This window comes from Haematobia irritans, chromosome 4, assembly GCF_050003625.1.
Source record: "Haematobia irritans isolate KBUSLIRL chromosome 4, ASM5000362v1, whole genome shotgun sequence".
Classification (NCBI taxonomy): Eukaryota; Metazoa; Arthropoda; class Insecta; order Diptera; family Muscidae; genus Haematobia; species Haematobia irritans.
In genome coordinates, this window is record NC_134400.1 from 54,906,733 (window position 1) to 54,913,475 (window position 6,743).

At 32.7% G+C, this 6,743-nt stretch overlaps 1 long non-coding RNA gene across 1 annotated transcript; it reads right to left on the bottom strand.

Annotated features, from left to right (window-relative positions):
* Positions 1–2,629: 2,629 nt before the first annotated feature.
* LOC142234434 (uncharacterized) lies at positions 2,630–5,022 on the bottom strand. Its single transcript, XR_012721623.1, has 3 exons — positions 4,071–5,022; positions 3,911–4,003; positions 2,630–3,840 (listed from the first exon to the last, which is right to left on the bottom strand). It is a non-coding gene; the product is annotated as an uncharacterized LOC142234434 (long non-coding RNA).
* Positions 5,023–6,743: the final 1,721 nt, after the last annotated feature.

A 6,743-nucleotide genomic window follows, 5' to 3' on the forward strand; every position in this document is an offset into this window, starting at 1 on the left:
TTGACCGTATCACCCTTTATCCATGGACTAATGGGACATTTTTGAAATTATTCTCAGAATATATTTGAAATAAAAAATATTATAAAATTGGACATAATTTCCACTTGTCAGTATAACATTTAGTATTTAAGGTGAATATTAAGTTCGAGTTTAGCGGCTAAAATTGCAATTTTCATGATAAGCTTTCTTTAGTAATCCATTATAAAAAATAATATTTATAAAAAACTTGCTTTGAGCTGTTCTCCATCAAGTTATATTTAAATTAAAAGCGTTTTTGATTTCTCTAACATCATATCATTCATATCTCAGTTTCTAAAATGTTTGAAATAAATGTATTTTCATTAATAAACACCAATACCGCACGAGTTATGTAATTTTATTATTTATTTTTTTTTAATAAAACAAATGGTTAACTTAATTTATATCAAGTTCACGATATGAATGTTGGTACAGAACTAAAAACTAAAAGAGTTGACAAACCATATGTAAATAATATTTCAGAAATTGTAACGGTACTACATAAAGACAAACGAATTTAAAATAATAAGAGTCAGACAGACAGGCGGTGGTGAAGGTGGCAGATAATGACTGTGAGCGCATTCAGTGGTTACCCGGTTCGGATTTCCTATAATTCGAAAGGGGGAACATCGGCAGGTGACGATCGCCTTGCAATCGAGACACCCTAATCAGCAGACGATATTCAAGGTGGATGCAGTAGTGACTAGAGATTTACCCAGCAGGGTATATTCGGAGGCTATCTTAGAGGACCCAAGTGTGGGCTTTCCTCATCCAACGGCTGACCGGGATATTCGATCAAAGGATCCAATAAACTTGGAAGTTGGTGGATACGTTTTCGCGTACCTCAGGCGGCGGGATATATCCCTGACGGACCTCGGGGAAGTGTACGACCAAAAAACACTTTTGGGTTACATATTTGCTGGATCCATGAATACGTTGACACTACGAGATTAAGGTAAGAACAGCACTTGGTCACTGGGGGAGCAGAATGTTCAAAGTTCATTTGAACAGGAGGATTCACACATATGGGTTCCACTGTGGATTCATATGTGTGGGTCCCACTGTATATAGCGGACAACTTCAATTTCTCGAAATTTCCTTTTGTCCTTCATTTGTTTATTTGGAATGTTTGGAATAATGATTGGAAAATCTCCGTTTAGTGGGAAGATTCCAGGCATTGACAAATGATCAAATGAAGTTAGTCCAACTTAAATCGCTTTCCCTTGTTCTGCGAGGGAAAGCGATCAGTATCAAAAATGTCCTCAGGCACAAAAATTTTAAATGATGATTTGTTCCTTCTCTCCATAAATTGCAGTTTAGATACTTTGACATCAACATTTGCATTCAGTTTAGATTTAATGTAGAATTGAATATCATCATCAGTTGTTTCAGGAGCAAAACGTGCAGCAAAAATAGTTTTTATTGGCGGTAAAACTCTTAATGGTTTTGGTGCAGTACCAGCATGTAACTGATTTGTAGGCGTATTGAAAGGGGAATAGAAAGTATTAGTATCAGTGGGAACAGTAGCTGACGCCATGACTGTTCCACTATTCAGTGTGGCAGAATGTGACGGGGTAATAATAATGGGTGGAACAGCTAAAGGATTTATTTCAGTATTGTTAGTCGGAGTGGTAATACCGGAATCCGTTATAGTATTAGAATCCAATGGAGCCGGAGAAATTGTCTCAGTTTCGTTTTCAATGAATTTTTATTTTTATTATTATCTTTTAATTTTCAAAACAGCCTAAGTTATTTTCGCCAATAAAGGATTCCTGTAATTTTGAATTTAATAAACGAAAATTCTGCTGTGTTTTCATTTTGGAAGGCAAATAGGAAACAACGGCTGGCGCCCACAAAACAACGATATTTGAGAATTATCTCGCTACAAATTGGCGAGATAATTCTCAAATATCGTTGTTTTGTGGGCGCCAGCCGTTGTTTCCTATTTGGCTTCCAAAATGAAAACACAGCAGAATTTTCGTTTATTAAATTCAAAATTACAGGAATCCTTTATTGGCGAAAATAACTTAGGCTGTTTTGAAAATTACAAATTGGCGAGATAATTCTCAAATATCGTTGTTTTGTGGGCGCCAGCCGTTGTTTCCTATTTGGCTTCCAAAATGAAAACACAGCAGAATTTTCGTTTATTAAATTCAAAATTACAGGAATCCTTTATTGGCGAAAATAACTTAGGCTGTTTTGAAAATTAAAAGAGATAATTCTCAAATATCGTTGTTTTGTGGGCGCCAGCCGTTGTTTCCTATTTGCCTTCCAAAATGAAAACACAGCAGAATTTTCGTTTATTAAATTCAAAATTACAGGAATCCTTTATTGGCGAAAATAACTTAGGCTGTTTTGAAAATTACAAATTGGCGAGATAATTCTCAAATATCGTTGTTTTGTGGGCGCCAGCCGTTGTTTCCTATTTGGCTTCCAAAATGAAAACACAGCAGAATTTTCGTTTATTAAATTCAAAATTACAGGAATCCTTTATTGGCGAAAATAACTTAGGCTGTTTTGAAAATTAAAAGAGATAATTCTCAAATATCGTTGTTTTGTGGGCGCCAGCCGTTGTTTCCTATTTGCCTTCCAAAATGAAAACACAGCAGAATTTTCGTTTATTAAATTCAAAATTACAGGAATCCTTTATTGGCGAAAATAACTTAGGCTGTTTTGAAAATTAAAAGAGAATGAAATGCATTTAAGTTGTAAACAAAACAAAACTGTTTCATTAGACTGCTGGCACAAGTAAACAACAAAACAGACAGGCAACGACGACCATCGTCGCCTCGAATACCTGCATTGTAATGTTGTTTACAAGTTACAGCGACACAACAACATAACAGTAGACTCGGTGTGAAAAACAACCTCGAGTCATACATGTTAGTTGTTAGTGTCCTTCCACAGTCATAACAACCAAAACAACAAGAAACGATGCAAATAGAAGCGATCACGAATTCTTGTTTGTTATGTTGCATTAGAAACCTTACCACTGACCTGTTTTGAAAATTAAAAGAGAATGAACAAACTGATGTGAAGTGCTCCTTTTATACCTTTGAGAAAAGAGCTTTCGATCAGTAACATGAACATTGAACAACTACACACAAGCAAAAGCTTTCACATCTGATTTGTTCATTTTATGTGTTGTCAACATACACCGAAAAAAAAGTTTACTATTGTTTACGAAAAATGAACTAACCCATAGTAAGAATGACCATGATTTGGCGCCAAAGATTTTTTTCATCTAGATAAGTTCATGATTTTCTTATAAATAAGTTTATGTATTGCATCGTATTTTAGTTCATTCTTACTACGCTGTGGGAAGAATGTACTTACACTCATTCAAAATATTCCTGCTATCCGGAAAAATGAACAAGTTTTTGGGAATCCTATATTTAGAAATTGGTTTCAAATAAACTGTTTATCAGTATAATTTTCAAAGAAGTAAATAAATTGAGGAATTAAAGGTACAACAAGCCTGTATACAACTAAGAAATTTTTCGTACAATATAAGACAATTTTTCATAACTACCAGTATTTTATTTCAAAAAATTATTATTATATTACATAAAACTATGGCTTATGATATACAATAAAAGAAATGTTTTTATTCGTACGCTGTATGCTGTTACTTTTCGGTAGTTAGTAATTGCTTCTTCAAAAGAGTAATATTCTATGTTAGTAGAATGAAACTAATTAATATCAATTTCCATTTTCTATCCATATGAAAGATATATGCCATAAGTTGCTATTTTCATTTCATTTTTGTCCAATTTCACCGATTTCGCTAGTTTTTGTTGTGTGGATTTGCGTCATAAGCCTCTGAAGTTAAAAAGGTATATAAAATATAAAAATATTATCAAGTTCTATGGTATTTTGATCTTTAACTTACAAGAGAATTTTCTTAGAGCAAATAGGGATATCAGCTTAGTTAGCATTAAACAGTAAGAAGATTCCAAAAAATACCATTAGATTTGCTGTCATCCTGCAAATGAAAATTATTTTTAATAAATAGAAATTTTGGCTTTATTACAAATGGACGAAAAACTTACCACATTGAAAAACATCATCCAATTACTACATTAGTGGAATCATATCCATGCACAAATGGGACATTTTTGAAATCCTTCTCAGAATATAAATGAAATAAAAATATTATAAAATTAGATATAATTTCCACTTGTCAATATAGCATTTAGTATTTATGGTGGATATTAAGTTCGAGTTTAGTGGCTAAAATCCCAATTTTTCATGATTAGTTTTCTTTAGAAATACATGGGAACAAAATTGAACCATTTTTGTGTTCATTTAAAATTTATATCAAATTTTTAGTAATTTGAGGTCGCTGAATCCAAATTTACACTTGTTTTTTTAAGAGCTCGACTTTTTGAGATATACGGTTATGTTCAATATTAAGGCACTTCCGCTATATATATTCGAATAACTTGAAAACAATTCATCATATTAAATTAAAACAACAGCGTTCTACATAAGCTTAAAAACGATTTTCTGTTCTTAATCGTGTAATCCATTTAAAGAATATAAACTTAATAAAAAACTTGTTTCGAGCTATTCTCCATCAAGTTATAATTAAATTTGCATCGAAGGCGTATTATTTTATACTTTTCTTACTGATTTATTTCTGATTTTAGCACCTAAACTCGAACTTAGTTCACACCTTAAGGACTCGCTATAACATAAAAATATAGACTCAAAAAATTGTACTGTGATCCAGATGTAGAGTAAATATAGATCATTTTATTACCACTCATTATGAATAGTTTTATGTAAACCAATTTAAAACCGCACTAATTTTAAATTATTAATAGAAATATACAGTTTCTTAATATGTGATTTATTTTAGAGCTATTTAGTTTTTATCAATATAAAGTGTTTTTGTTTTCTCTAACATCACACCATTCACTTATCAGTTTCTAAAATGTTACGAAATAAATGTATTTTTATTAATAAACACAAATACCGCACGCAAGCGCACCACGTGTGCGCTTCATAAATGCATCAACAGAACTGAATGCACCAATAAAACTCAAAGACACAAATAGTCATAAAGGACACATATGTAAAGAAAAACAACTCCACACACACATGATCCCTTTCTGATCTCGCTATTGCAACAAAACAACTATCACCACAAAAGATACCAACAACAAGTAGAGAGGATATAAGCGTTTCAGATATAGGTCAAGTGGTTTATGCAAAGATAAGATAAGATAAGGTTGAATTTTTATTGGTCTGCGTTTAAGATATAGGTCACGTGCTTTATGTAATTAGGTCAAGTGCTATGTAAACAAAGATAAGGTTGATTATCCCCAAAACTTTTTGGGGCTTACAAAATTGATTTATTGTTTGACAGGGGTTAAATACATTGGTTGGTTTATAAGATGATAAGGTTTATCAAAGTTGGTTGCACGTTCGTTTATCAAGATTAAATTTTTGTGGATGCCAGAAATGTTATTGGGGCTTACAAAATTGATTTATTGTTTGACAGGGGTTACATATGTTTATCAAAGATGGTTGCACTTCGATGGTTTGTTGGTTGCACTTCGATGCACTTTACCTATAACATTCTCCAAACTAACTGAGTGATCCTATAGAAAAGCAAACGAGAAAAAGTGATGAATTTATGATGTGATAGCGATAGAGTGTCCTATAATACACTTATAAAGGGTTAAAACTTCACGTTGGTTGGTTGATAAGATGATAAGGTTTATGAAAGTTGTTTTATCAAGTTAAAATTTTTGAGGATCCCAGAAATTTTATTGGGGGGGCAATGGTTTTATCTATAACTTTCTCCTGATAAGGTTTATTAAAAAAGGTTGGTTATCCCCAAAATTTTATTGGGGTGTGCATGATTGATTTCTTGTTTTACATGGGTTGCATACGTTGGTTGGTGTTCGGATGGTGGTAAGATGATAAGGTTTATCAAAGATGCATTTCGATGGTTTTGTAAATTCGATTTTTGAGGATCCCAAAAATGTTTAAGATGATAAGGTTTATCAAAGTTGGTTGCATTTTCGATGGTTTTGTAAACTCGATTTTTGAGGATCCCAAAAATTTTATTGGGGGAAAATAGATTTATTTATGACTTTCTCCAAAGATATGATCTTGCTAATCTTGTATTCTAAAAAATTTCTTAAAATGCATGTGGTTCTGTGTATGTTGAATGTACACGTTTGGGTTCTGATGTGTTTGAGTTGTTGTTATTGTTGGATAAAGAAAAGTGAATGTGGAAAAAATATAAAATGATTGTTGGAAAAGCGTGTGCGTGTGTATGGCATTTTTCGTTTGATCGTTTGGTTAGGATTGCAGTGATATTGAGACTAGGTGATGAGGCTAATTGATAAGGATGGTTAATATATGATTGAGACATAGTTTTGTGTGTGAAGCAGGCATTTTTGCTCTCGGATGGATGGTCTCGTTAAATTGATTTATTGTTTGACAGGGGTTACATACGTTGGTTGGTTGATAAGATGATAAGGTTTATGAAAGTTGTTTTATCAAGTTTAAATTTTTGAGGATCCCAGAAATGTTATTGGGGGACAATGGTTTTATCTATAACTTTCTCCTGATAAGGTTTATTAAAAGAGGTTGGTTATCCCCAAAATTTTATTGGGGTGTGCATGATTGATTTCTTGTTTTACATGGGTTGCATACGTTGGTTGGTGTTCGGATGGTGGTAAGATGATAAGGTTTATCAAAGATGC